This window comes from Lissotriton vulgaris, chromosome 9 (assembly GCF_964263255.1).
Source record: "Lissotriton vulgaris chromosome 9, aLisVul1.2, whole genome shotgun sequence".
NCBI lineage: Eukaryota > Metazoa > Chordata > Amphibia > Caudata > Salamandridae > Lissotriton > Lissotriton vulgaris.
The window spans coordinates 1243621023-1243635938 of record NC_141697.1 but is presented as its reverse complement, the minus strand read 5'-3'; positions in this window follow the sequence as shown (position 1 = coordinate 1243635938).

The window sequence follows — 14916 nt, the reverse complement described above, 5'->3', positions numbered from 1 at the left end:
AGTCATTTTTAAAATTAATACATGTAATTCTGTTTAAAGTCCTATATTGTATAAAGTTCCGGCCTTTGCAGACTCTTAAAAAAAAAACAATCTGCTGGTATTTTTATCTTGGAAAGGAGGGAACTCCAACTGTAATCTCCATCTGAGGTGAAGAGGACTGTGGAGATTATTGTCCGAGGCCAGTATTGCAGAGTGACAGTGTTGTTAAAACAGCATCCATCTTGGAGTAGCAGATGTATTAGGAAGGCTGATTGAAGAAGAAAGAAAGAATCCATGAAGGAAATCTTGAAGCTCTGTCACCTCTGCTTCATAGGAAACAAACACTGGGGCCTCCAACGTGGCTTTGGATGATGTGGAGCTTAGTAGCCAGCCTAAATCCAAAGGGACATCAATGCAAAATTGAGATGAAACTGGAGAATTGGTCAGAAAAGGTGACTCGTCAGTGGGGTGATGGAAAGATGAAGCTTAGACATTGGAACCTTGGAATACCACAATATTGGTCCGTCCTTGGATGAATTTAATGACTCAAGGCAATGCACAGTCAAGGCTATGCTGAGATGTAAAGCAATGGTGGTAGTGATAGACAGCTTGTGGACGCGACCCAGATGCGAGTTCGGAGTATCCCAGCAGCGAAGCTCTTCCTCAGGCAATACAAGGAGATAAAGTCCATTCGATACTATATGGTAAGACGGGATTTCAGGCTCCATGCCAGAAACTAAGGCTCAGAAGCCTCACTGTAGGAAGAGGCACAGCAGCGTGGATTCTGGGCTCAATGCAGGTGATGGACAGAGTTTGAGTCTGGCAATTTAGAGGAGGAAAGAGTTCTGGGAAAAACCTTTGCCTTGTTTTCCCCACAAGTTCGGCCCTGAAATGTTAGCCACAGTGACCGATCTGCAGGCAGTAAACAAGAGCCCTCTGGGTGCAGTGGTGACTTTAGGCAAACGTGCTAAGCCTAATCCTGAGCATTGAGAGAAAGGTTTCTCATGGGCCAGGCTCTTCGGGAGGGTGTCAATAGGGTGGTGGCCTCAGGTCCCATCTGCGAAAGGTTGATTTAATCCAGTCCTGGACATGATGTGGTCCAGCAGTTGTGGGGGTAATTTCTTTTTTTGACGGGTTGTCAGTGGTGGGGTGGCGGTGGGGGTTAGTGAAACAATTACATCAAGTAAATGTTAGCAGTATATTTAATATACAAACACATTCTGGCATGTACTGGGCTGTAAATGTCTATTACAATATATAACATGGTGTAATGCGAGTATGTGGTATAGACACATCAAAAAGAGTATTGTAGCATAGAACAACGGTGACTAAGGTGATTGACATCTGTTCAAGTTAGTAGTTCACCAGCGGGTTAGTAAGACGAGTAATGGACACGTGGGTTGAAGGATTCATGTTATGGCAAGTTAACCATGATTATCTTCTTGGTCTCTCCCTCATGAATAGATTAATCTTTATAAATATGTTGAAAGTCTGCTTGAGCCTGGACTTAGGAGGCACAATTCCCCATAACTATCTAGTTGTTCACTACAGTAGACAAGGTCTTGCAGCCACTCTTTGGTGCTGGGAGGCGGCCGCCCCCGAAGAACAGCCACTAGCTTTTAGGCCAATAACAATGCTAGAGCAGGGAGCCTTCTGCATTCTGCCAGCACATACTTGATATAACCTCAAAGTGCTAGCAGCGGGTGGTGGGAATTTGCTGCCCGATAATGGCAGTGATCACTAAAATGGATATTTGCCAAAAGTCTGATATATCTGGCCTGAGCATGCAAGATGGAGGAACCCGACATTCTGAATAAGACAGTCCATACTCGACCTGCACTCGTCACAGAACTTATAGTGTAAAATATGTCTAATAGGGTGCAGTCAGGTATGTTCCGCAAGGGTTCAATTGGAAATAATTCATCACCCAGGACATGCCCTTTGCCGTAGGCTGGTGGTAGGCGTGGATTGTATGCCAGTGGGATCCAAGGCACCGTCACCGTTTCTAGTCTGTCCTCTTGCATATGGTACACTGCGTAGTCTCAAACTCTATTTCACGCCGGGAGGAGGCTCATGCCCAGTGTGCAGTGTGCTCACTCTACTGAGAACATGCGGAAGAATGTGAAATGGTCAAAGATGTTTTTCAGCTTCAATTCTACCTAAACTACCCTTCAGAAGTGTAGATTGTTCATATGCGAGCAGGCCTCTGGTGTCTTGTTTTTTACTTTGATAATATCTAACAATTTCCCCTAAAAGGTAAGAGTTTCTCACTGTGTCTTCTGGCATCCTCCTCTGCATATGATACTCTCGGTTTGAGGTCCTCGTTCGGATCCCTGTCTTTGTCATGGACTCTAGTCTGTAGTAGTTACTATTAATATATTATCTATGGTGGGCAGATTGTTTTTCATTACTATAAGAAGCAGTTTCAGAGCTTGGTCCAGCGTTGCCTCTGAGCTACCTTGCGGATTGCGAGCCTTGGCAGTTTATTTTGAGCAAGTCTTGGTATCAAATGGCAGTTTCGACTGCTCTTTGTCTTGAGCTGGTGGCCCCTGTGGTCAATCACATGGATGTCCACAATAGTGCACTGAAGTGCAGTGCTGAGCTTTGAGGGCCTCTTTTACAGTTTGGTGGACAAGGTACTCTGTTCGCAAACGAGACAAAGTTCCTGGTCTGCCAAGCCCTCGGTCTGCTTCATTTAAAGATGGGGTGGACCTTAAATATTCATTCAATGGAGCTCGTTGACACAGCCGATGTAAAACTTCTTCTGACGGGCCGATGGTGGAAGGGTCATTGGAGGTAGGTCGTTCACCACCCAACCTATTTAGGGTGGACGGTGTAATGTCTTTTATTCTGCCTGCCGCCGTGAGGGACAGAAAACAAAGAATGAGCCCCCGCACGCTGGAAGAAAACTTTTTTCTGGACAACAAAATAAAATAAGTTTAGTGAATGGCTGTCAAAACTGATGGTAGCCATCACCAAAAGTTTAGTACACTGAAAGTGACAGCCATGACGGACGTTCCTTTTAATGTCCAGAGATGACTGCTGTGCTGATGGCCATCTCTAAATTTGACGGATGGTAATCTGCCAGGATGTGGGGGTCATGTTCTCCGCCAGACTGAAGGACAAATGTCAAATTCTCAAGTACGCCCTGAGTGTCTGGCAGCGTATAAGAGGTGTGCCGAACAATAGCTTTGGAGATCAGCCTGTCCCACCAATGCAGTCCCCGGAGGCACTCACCACATTTCTACCACCAGTGTTTTCCTCTAGTCCCAGAGGTTCCCCATATGAGCAAGTTGCTATAAGCTGTAGTTGGCATTCACAATTAGTCCTATTGGGCAGTATTTCACCGCCTTTGTGCAGCATGTAGTTGGTAAGTTCTAGCCTGCTTGAGCAGAGTAACGGACACACACACCACTAGCACGGCAGAGACTGCGCCTGGCCTTGGTGAGTCGCATGCATCAAGTTGCGTGCCCCATCTCTCCCTGGTGTCTGGCTACAAACGAGGGGAGTGGGGAGCACGAGCAAACTGCCTTGGTGTGCCAGATAATGGCAAGGATGCTTCCAGATTAATTGTAATCTGAGGGTGTGAAAGACAGCGTAAACGGCGACATAATAGGTTAAAGTGGTCAAATTTGCAAGTTATATACAGTGTTTTTTACAAGATATTCAGGTAAATATATTGACCACAACAGCGCCTGAGTTCTAGGCTGGGTAGTCAACGGTGTTTCAACCTGATCACTGCGCTGCCCACTCGCTCTCACTTACACGCTCAGTGCTTACCCTGTGTGTTATGGTCATTATGTAATTATGTATTGTAGTGCTTCTTAACTACTTATGAAATTATAGTTTATTTTTCTTCTCCCTACCATTACGTTGTGGTCTTCCTTTCCTTTTTCCCCTCCCCAATTGTGATTTACATCACTGTTTTCAATTGTCTTGTTTTTAAATATTATCCATTTGAGACATTGTTTTTTGCTATAAACTGCGCCCGGTCTCATCTGGGTTAACGGGCCTTACTCCTGTTATTGATCCGCCACTCTATTCCAGGCTTAACTCCAGTCAGAGTCGATCAGTCCTTCCGGGCAGACACGTGGCATTATTTTCTCGTGCAATCGATGTATCCTGTTTTCTATCCAGCATCAAAGCCGAGTAGGGATTGTAAAAGAATCTTCTGTACTAGTCAGATTCAGTATCCACAACATTATAATCATTTCGGGGTCTCCCCTGGGAATGAGGTCAGGATTTCTCTAGCAGTGGGAGCCAGTCTTGCATAATGAATATACTGTCCAGGGCCATTTGGAATCTATTGTTTAGCAATTAGTCCCCCTCAGTCTGACAGCCCACTTCCCTCTATCTAGACATGGAGAGATCGCTAGCGAAGTCCAGTTGCGGCCTCTTGCAGCCCTGCACCCTGGCGACCCCCTGCAGGGGGGAGGGCTTCTCCTGATGATGGGGATGGTGTCTATCTTGGGAGGAGGTGAGTGAGGAACTAGGGAACAGGCTTTCAATGGTTAGTTGAGAACTTGGGAAATGTATCGTACTCAGGCCTTTACTGCTCACCTGCGTCAAGACATATATTTCCATCAACGATTTCTGTGTCAGGAGGAGTCTTGAGGTATTCGTTTTCCTCGACATTAATTCTGAATAAATCTTCAGGATTGGCAATCCCATGACCTGTAGGATAAACAAAATAATACATATTGTACAATGGCTCTTATGATGAACTCCTTTTAATCTGACTTATTAATGGCGGAGCGGTGTGGGTGATAAATAAAGAAGCATTGATCCTGCTGTGCTCTCAGTGGAATGTAGGTATTTAGGGCCTTATTACGAGGGGGCTGTTAATTGGAAGGTAAAACCTCACTATGTGAATATGATTGGAGGAGAAACTTACTGGGTGCTTTATCAGGTACGCATTCTGAGTCCAGCACCTCAAAACAGGTGATAAAGGCTGAAATAACACAGAGTTACTTACCTGGCACTATTTCTGCCAGCTTCTATTTGGCCAAATGGTGCGTAGCGAAGTGTTGCGTTACCAAAATCATTATAAATGGGATCCGGGTGCAAACCCTTACGTTCACCTGAATTGGGTTGGCCGCAAGATTCAGAAGGAGCAGTGTAGATGTTTGTAAAGATGATCACCCTCCTGGGTTTTGTTAACTCACCCGAGCAGATCCCTGTGGTCTACATCAGACCTGCACTTTATACCGTCTCATCTGTCTGCACGGTGGAGTCAATGAGAAGGAGCTTCAAGCTCCCTCTACGTGTGCATACAGATACAGTTTGTGGGGGTATCAGAATGTTAAATCATACAAAGCTCATTATTTTACATAAAAGACGTCCACATCAGAGTCACACGTATTGGTCTTCCTCTCCTTGGTCAGTTCCTTTCTTTTTCTCTCCATGCACGCTTCTGTGTATGCTTTTCCCACACCACCCTGCGCCTCCCCCACACTTTCAGTTGACTTTCATTCTTAAGTGAGACTTTTATGTTGCTGATAACTGTTTGCGACTTCCACAGCCGTTCTTATAGGTGCTGACTATAGACATTTGTTTGCAAACACAGGTCCTATTAATTCTATTTGTGACTTCTTGAATAATCCACTTAGCTGCATTTGGACCACAAACCTGTCCTGTCGAGCAGTCTCTTGGTGCGTGTCTCATCTTATCTCGAAACACCTCCAGGGGACGGTGAAGTCATTAATCGGTTTGGGTTTGATATCTTTAGTTCTCTCCTCCCTCCCTACTATACCGCCCTAAGAACTTCACCTGTGGTGTCCCTCAATACTCATCCCTCAGCCCAACCCTCTTCAACACATACATGACCCCCTGGCAAACATTGTCAAAAGCCACAGACTCAAAATCATCTCCTACGCCAATGACACCCCGCTCATCCTCTCTCTGACTAACAATCCAAGAACCATCAAAGACATGTTCCAAAGATGCATGAAAGATGTTACCGACTGGATGAACAACAACTGTATCAAATACAACTCCGACAAGACAGAAGTACTCATCTTCGGGAAAGGCAAGGTCACACACTTGAACAATGAATTGTGGCCTCCAGAGATGGGCCCTACCCTGGTACCATCCTCGCCATCAACTTAGACAGCCAGCTGTGCATGAAGAAGCAAGCCGGCGTCATTTGCACCGCCTGCTTCCTCACACTCAGGGAGGTTTACAGATGACTCCCAACTAACAGCACGCAAACTGTCACACAGGCTCTCGTCACCAGCAGACTCGACTACGACAACACCCTCTATGTAGGAATAACAACCCCACTCATGAAGAAACTCCAGACGATCCAGAACACAGCGGCCAGGCTCATCCTCGACCTCCCCAAATGGATGCACATAACCCCTCCCCTCAGGAAACTCCACTGGCTACCAGTCATAAAGAGATGCCAGTACAAGCGGCTCACACGTGTATACAAGGCATTACACAAAGAAGGACCAGCTTACCTCAACCTACACGCGACCTTTCACCAGCCCACCAGGAAACTCAGATCGCTCGCCGTAGCTGCCACCCGTCGCATCCTCCGGACCAACAGTAGAGGTCGCTCGTTTTCCAATTTGGCGGCCAAGAACTGGAATGACTTCCCCCTGCACCCATCGCTCCTGCAGTTCAGGAAGGACCTCAAAACGTATATGTTCAATCAACAGAACTAGCAGCTTCATCTGATAGTGCCTCGAGACCCTCACAGGTGAAGCAGCTGTGGTCTACAAATCCTGATTTATTGACAATACTCAGTGCATCTTCTGGGGTTCCACATCAGCCAAACGGCCCCAGGAGCGAGCAGCCCATACAGGTGACCTCTTACTCTTACTGTCTTGTGCAGGAGTAGAGGCCCTGGGCAGCTGCAGTCACTACTCTGGCTCCCTCAAGCCTCCGCCATGGGCCTGAACACAGGCCTAAATACGGGCCTAAACACGGGCCTGAACACGGGCCTAGGCCATGGGCCTGAACACAGTGATCACTCTTCCTCACTTGTGCCTCTGTCATGGCTGGTGCTGAGCAGGTGCAGTGACCACTAACCTCCAAGTCCTTGAACATGTTTCACTCCCGTGTGCCCAAGTACGGTCCGGAGCCCCAGCAATGATCCCTTTCACCCAAACCATGGCCCTGAGGCACTCCAGAGTCCTGCCTGGTGTAGCTCTGGTGCATTTTCTCCATAAGGTTCTATGGAGGCTCCAGTGCTTGATGCCTCAGAGCTGCAAGAAGGGTAGGCACTGTGCTAAAATGTTGTTTTATCTTTTATTTATTTCTTGAGCATCTCCTTGTTATCTACATCCATCTTAGGTGCCTCTTCCCTTCTCCCTCTCCGAGGTGAGGCAAGCCGAGGCGATGCAATGTGAGGCGATGCAATGTGAGGCGATGCAATGGATGCAATGTGAGGCGATGCAATGTGAGGCGATGCAATGTGAGGCGATGCAATGTGAGGCGATGCAATGTGAGGTGAAGCAATGTGAGGCGATGCAATGTGAGGCGATGCAATGTGAGGCGAAGCAATGTAGGGTGATGCAATGTGAGGCGATGCAATGTGAGGCCATGCAATGTGAGGCCATGCAATGTGAGGCCATGCAATGTGAGGCGAAGCAATGTGAGGCGATGCAATGTGAGGCGAAGCAATGTGAGGCGATGCAATGTGAGGCGAAGCAATGTGAGGCGATGCAATGTGAGGCGATGCAATGTGAGGCGATGCAATGTGAGGCGAAGCAATGTGAGGCGATGCAATGTGAGGCGATGCAATGTGAGGCGATGCAATGTGAGGCGATGCAATGTGAGGCGAAGCAATGTGAGGCGAAGCAATGTGTATTTGGGAAGCGCACTATCACTCACAACGGTGTTCCCCTCAGCCTTGTATTTGGGTCTTCATGCATAATCGTCTCACCACCAGGGTAAAGTCTCTGCGTGTCCAGGTTACAGCAGCCGGGTTCATGATTACAAAAGTTCAGAGAGTAAGGCTCAGGTAGAAGGGCCGGGGGCTGAGAGGGAATACGTGTTGTGCCATCAGTTAGGGGAAGCAGCTAAAGGGGTGAAGGACAAGTACTGGGAGAAAGGAATGATGTTTATACCTTCTCTGAAGGACAAGAGAGTGAGGTCTACTCTCATTGCAGATGATGAGGTAGTAACAGGAGGCTTGATTTTGTCTTCCTTGGCCTTGAACATCCATGGTCTCATCTGCTTTGTCCTGCAGAGGGCGTAGCGGCAGCCAGAGAAGGAGAGTGCTTCATATTTAACGTCTGCTTTGTAGTAATGGACAGCCTTGCAAATGGCAACAAGTGATTTGAACTTGATACATGCCGAGACGGTGAAGTCATGTGACCCTTCTGGTCTTGGCCAATGATGAGGTAGATGGAGGAAGGCCTTGTAAAGAATTGTAGTGGGAGTCAACAATACCCCTGTAAATGTTTGGGAGGATGGCAGCTCGTAATCTTCAGTGGGATTTGTATGCTGGGAAGAAGGGTTTGATACTTCTTAATAGGCTCAGCTGCTACCAAGCTTTCAGATCCTCTGGGGATGAAAGGCTGGGATAAAAGTGCAAGTCTAAGGACTTGGCAATGGTGAGGGGTGAAAGGGTTGCTGCTAGCCAACTGCATGCCATGAACCTGGGCTTCTGTTCAGGAGTTAAACGTCACACTGCATATGAGGATGGTTGGATTAAGATTGACTGAGAAAGCTGGAATCCTAAATTAAAAATAAAAATAAACTTTTGTCTTCCTGAGCTTTCAAACTAATTGTCTATCTACCTTTAGGAGTTATTGCTAAGGTCATCAACTCCAAGACTTTCTTAATGCTTCTGACATCACAATACCTTTACAATTGGGTTTAAGGCCACTTCATGACACTGTACCTACTCTGCTGGGCTTTTGGAATGATGCCTTCATTTTCTTAATGAAGTGGCTGAGTCCCATCTCATTCCTCAAACGTCCCTGTGGTCATCGAGACGGTGGACCACCCATCTAACTGAGGGCAGTTGTCTCAGGTCTTCTGGCTCAGAACAAACCGGGAATGGTTTGAGTCTTTTCCTAATGGACAGACACAACAGGTTAACAGGTTCTTACATCTTAGAAGCTAGGAGATGGACTGTGACAGACTCCCCATTCCAGGCTCAGCTTTCTCTACTGCACATTTACATATCTCTGCTCTATATTTCATTATTTTCAGGGGTTCCAGGTGTCTGTCTAATCATATGGTGACAACATTTAGATGCATATTTACCCACTTCAGTGCCTGATCTGAATGTGTGTTACACAAAGTCCATTTGTGGATGACTGAGAACGATCTTCAAAATATACAAAAGGTGAGGGATGGAATGCTTGAATTAATCTCAGCCCCACGTAATCACTCGGGCCGCATCCCAGTCCATCGCTATTTTGCGCACCATGCCACCTCAGTATGGGCCCAGCATATACAAATCAGTCTTGACCCTGCTCACAAGGGGACATTCCATCCCAAATTGCTAGGCCAGGTCCTCTCTGAATCAGAACACAAGCAACCCAGGACTGGTTTCACCCATTTTTAGTTAGGCCTCATCAGCCAAGTCTAGCTTGGTTTCAGTGACAGTGTGCACAAGACCTATGTCTAGGCATACCCGTACACACTAAACTATGCAAAAAAGTGGTAATGGAATGCTTGAAATAATCTCAGCCACTGGTAATCATTCAGTCCATTGTTATTTTGCGCACCATGCTACCTCAGTTTGGGAACAGCCATATACAAATCAGTCTTGACCCTCCCCAAAAGGCAACATTTCATCCCAAATTGCTTGGCCAGGTTCTCCCTTATCGAAACATAAGCAACCCAGGACAGGTTTCACCCATTTTTAGTTCCCCAATATAGGCACAATATAGAGGCATTAAACAGACAAACAACGAGCTTCAGTAACAACCTAAGGGATTGACCCACTGCAGAAGCAAAATCAAGTTTCCAGAGCTGATGGCAAAAAGGTACTTTGAAACACAGGACATGACTGTCGGAAACAGGACTTGAAAGACTCGCAGCTTGGCGGAGGTGGGGGGCAGCAGGGGAGGGGAGAAATGGGGGGCGAGGACCCAATTTTCAACTTTTTTTTTTGTTTTCTTGTTATTTATTCTATTTCTTACTGTAATGATTTTAAATAATTGAACGGTCAACAATAAACTATTAAAACTACTAGTTCCCCAATTATAGTTTCACAAGTGACAGGTATCCCATGTTTCAGCTAACAATTCCCCCTCTATTACAGAGTAGTTTCTCCCTGAACCAGACAAGGAATGAGAAGCAAATGCAGCAGTCTAGTCTTCTTTTTTCACAATCTAAATGGAAAAGGACAGCCCCAACTACCACTGCGCTTGCACTGACTGTGATAATGGTCTTTAGTCCAATTTAGTCAGCGCCAAGAGACCGCCTGGTGTATGTGCGCTTTATGAATATTTTAATTTCAATTTCAATTTGGAGCTAAAACATTTACATTTACTATGTATGCCTTTACATCCAAAAAGGCTTTGCGTTGTTTTTCTCCTCATATAAACCTTTTGCCTTTTCTCAACAGCACTCTCAAATGTTCTGTCTTGTGTGCAAAGCCTTCCACAAATATAGGGTAATATTCCACAAGACCCATGAATGATCTGGGTTTTCCTCTGCAATATGACACCACAATATTGACTGTGGCACTCACCAGACCCGAGTTTTGTCTAACTCCTTCACACCAACTCAAATATCCTCATTATTCCACTTCGTGCTCCAAAAATCTATCTCCACTTTTTCTTTCAAAGTGTGAGACTTGAGCTAAAAATCCTACTTCGAAAATACCTTGTTGTGACGTTCAATGGACACCCCAAAAAACAGAATGTCATCCACAAAAGGTCTACAATAAATCCTAAATAAGCCATCTGATTTTTGGTGATAACCACAGGAGAGATCCAATCTGTGGCTTCGAATGGTTAAATCATGCCATCCTTAATCATCCTATTCAATATAGCCATCACCTTGTCCCTGATGGCCATTGGAACTCATTGAGCAGTTCGTCTGACATGTACAGCTACCTTCTTCAACATGATCTTGTGAATATATTCCTCTGATTCCCCAAGTTTATCTTCAAACACACTCTCATATTAACTCACAACTTCATCCAACCTTTCATCGTCAACAACCATTACTGGGCCCAAATCTCTCAGGATTAACTATGATATTCAGGTTATATTGGTGAGTCCAACCTCAAATGAGTGGACCAGATTTTGCGACACAAACCTTGCTATATATTTCTTGATCCTTGAAATAAATATACACTGACATGTCACCCACAACACCAATGTTAGCTCCTTCAGATTTAAATCCTTTGGTTACAGATCTATTCTTGGCCAGTTGTCAACAAACAAGACTTTTAGAATTCTAGTAGAGACTGACCCTAAATCCATGTAAGCGGGACTGCAGGAAGAGGCAGGAGACGGGTCTTAGTAACCAAAGGAAAAGGCTTTATTGTGGACAAGAGCTGGTCGGTACTTCTGAGTCTACCAGGGGGCTTCCTTGGTGAGCGACTCCTCTCAGTCCGACTCTTGGAGAGGACACCCTCGGTCTGCCTTTTCTTTAAGGTCCGCCTTCGGTCGACAGCGTCTGGCTCCGTCGTGTCGTCCTCTCAATCAGGTTACATGTAAATGAAAGGAGAAAAGCGCGTTACTGTCACGGCCTTTCCCCTTACGAATCCCAAACACCCGGGGGGGGGGGGGGGGGGGGGGAAGTGAGGTGAGTTCCGAGTAGTGCTCCCAACTTTTAAGATGCTTGTCTCCCGTGAGTTCGTGAATCAAACAAGTGGCAGAAGTAAACACTCCGCACCGTCCCCTTCCCCGTGTCTAAGCTTGAAGCGCTCTAGCGCCTCACCCGTCTCCCGATCCAACCCGCTATGCGATCACGTACCTCGCGAAGCCACGCCCCTCCGGGGGAGTGGCTGGGCGGATCGCGGTGTCGGTGGCCTCCTGGCTCCGCTCCGGACTCTGGTTCCCCTCCGGTTGCTGCTGGATGTCTTTCGCCTCTGCGGGGCTCCGCTCGCTCTTCCTCGGTCCGGGAGACGTCCTCTCCGTACTCTCCCTCGAGTCTCACCGGTGGCCTCTCCTCTGCGGGGCTGATGTCCGACGAGCTTCGCTCCGGCTCCGCGTTGTCTACCTGTCGGTAGTCCTGGGGATCTTCCTGCATCCGCTGGAATCCCTCGTAGGTCTCTGCCTCCTCCGTAGGCTCACTTGGCTGAGTCCGTCGCTGTAGTCTCCAGTCCGGTGAGTCGTCCTCCCACCACTCGATGTCCTCTTCGTCTCTGCTTCGCTCCGCGCCTCTCCTCCTACAAACCGCTCCGCCGGTGTACAGACACACCTGGTCTGGCTCACCTGCCTCTTTTCTAGCGGAGTTTGGCCACTCCCCCTCAGAACCTGGAGACCATTTAAAGGGGCCGCCGACCAGATCCTCTTCTTCTCCGCTGTACTGTTCCTCTACGTGGTGCCAACACGGCGATTCCAGGCTGGGCTGTGGAAACAGAAAGGGGGGTCCACAAGTTACTTTGACCCCAGGGGGCGCCTCGGGCACCCCGTTACAATCCACCTCCAACATAACTTATTTGTCATTGCTTTTAAGTTGATTTGCCATTATAGGTTGTATTGACGTTGGAGGCATAGTTTTTTCCCAATCACATTCACATCCACTACCTTTCCTCAATTTCCACCACCTCCATGGCATTCCTTATTTCCAGTCTTTGCAATTCTCTCATGCACTTTTTGATTCCTCCACAACATTGGCAATCGTGATCGCTTCTTTCAAAGATGGATTACTGGCAGCCTAGAGTCGCTCTTGCATATTCTTACTTGAGAATTCTCTCTTTCAGTTGGTCCTTTATTAACTCCTCTGTCATAGTTCCAAATTGACATTTTGCAGCAACCTCACATACACTGGCACCTACTTCATTCATGGATTCTGCAGATTTTTGGGTCTGTGCATAAAATTTGTGACAACACTTAGCTAAGTTTACTGACTTGGCAAATCTTGTTTCCAGTTGTAACTTTGCTACTTTGTGCACATCTAAGAACTCATTGCTTTTTTATCATGAAAGCAAGTAGTTGAAGATAAGGTTTCCTTCTTTAACAACAGCACTAGATTACAAGGCCTATTTCCTTACAGAAGGAAATCTAAACGATCCATAGCTTGCTGATAATTTCCCAAAATTTCTGTCAAGTCTTCCCATTTTATAGGAGGATTTTCATGAAGCATGAGGGACCCTGGACGAGTAATAATTGTTTGTGAAACGTTTATTTTGTTTTAATTTGTGTGGAATATTTGTATTATTTATTTTCACTAGCAAGTGGGGCTGTCTTGTTGAAAACCTAAGTGAGGAAGAGGATGTGTTGTAATGTTTGGCCAGCAGATACCATGAACAACTTGAATAGAAAGCAGCAGGAGCAGGAAACAACAATAGATCTTGGAGGACGGGTTGGTCGGCAAGGCACAGAGTCTGCAAGTGGATTTACTATTATTTATTTCCTCTTACAGGATGTTTGTTTGAAAAAAACAGAAGAGTAAAGTATCGTTTGATTCAGTTCAAGAGAGCTGTGCAGCAGCATGGGCTTGAGTACAGATTAAAAAATGCTTCAAGAAAAGAGTGGAGTGTGTGCCGGTAGGGGCTGTTTCTAAACAAACAATTTTACCTCTTGGGATACATTGGCCCAAATGGCACTTAAAAGATTCTGGAAAAGGCTGGGCCAGGCATTGGAACAGAACGTTCCCAGTGGTGCAGAAACGAGATCCGGCAAAGTGAATTAAAATGGGCCAAAGTGGCCAGAAAGAATATGAAGTCTGTTTGTAGGGATATGAAGGTGAGGTTATGCCCTCAGTCCTTGCAAGTAGAAGTCTCTACGGGTGAGCCGAGGTCAGCAGTGAGTGAACTATCTCAGTACAAGGATTGGCAGTGTCTGAGTGGGAAAAAATCTGTACAATTTATGTCAAACTCCTGGCAGAAGTGAGTTTGGTTTCCGTATTCCGGAGGTAGAGGTGTGGCGCAGAGGCCAGGGCGGCTGACTCCAGAGCATGTGGCTCATGGTTCGATCCCTGGCACTGGTGGCAGCTCAGTCCAGCACCATGTGACTCTGAGCAATAGCTCTCTTAATCTCCCCTACGGCCCCCTGCACCTTGAGACCCCTAGAGGTGATTAGTTTGCGCTTTACAAATACCGGGTTTATTTGGATATTTTATCAAATCGCTGGCTTAGGTGTGATTTAATAAGGAAAACAATTGGCGTCAACCCCTATTGTAAAAATGTGAAAACAAAAATGGAAATGATCCAGCCTGATGGAAACGGTAATTGTGAGCTCCGTAGAAAATGCGACATATTAGTGGATTGCCTAAAGGTGCTGGCCTTGCGGAAATTGATCTTATGTCCATTATTTTTTAAATACAGAAGAGCACAGGCTGTTGAGCTTCTTACTAAAATACATTACCTGGATATTGTAATTGCTATTGAAAGTTTTATGATTGCAGTTATAAAGGTTGTGTTAAGATAAATAAGATGAATCAGGTGTTTAGGTAAATTATTATAGCGGTCATAATAAAAGAAAAAGCTATATAAACATAATCCGGAAGTTTAAACATTATTGTTTTTATCCTGGTTTTAAATGAGACACTCCAAATGTGACAATTATGCAAAAAATAAGGACATTTTTGAAAATGCTATCTTAATTTAATGATCGGAGAGGCAGCTAAAAACTGACCTGTCTGAGTAGGCTATTTAAAAATCGGTATTTTGACAATTTTGAAATAATTGTTTTACTATATTGAGTATGCAGGTTATTTAAATATTCGGGCTTTTTTTAAATGTACTGGTTTTAGCTATGAATTTTGTCATTAAAATTTTTAATATTGCAATATTTATTACGTAAACTGTTAAATGTTTAGGATAAGGTGATTATATGCGTAATTGTGTTG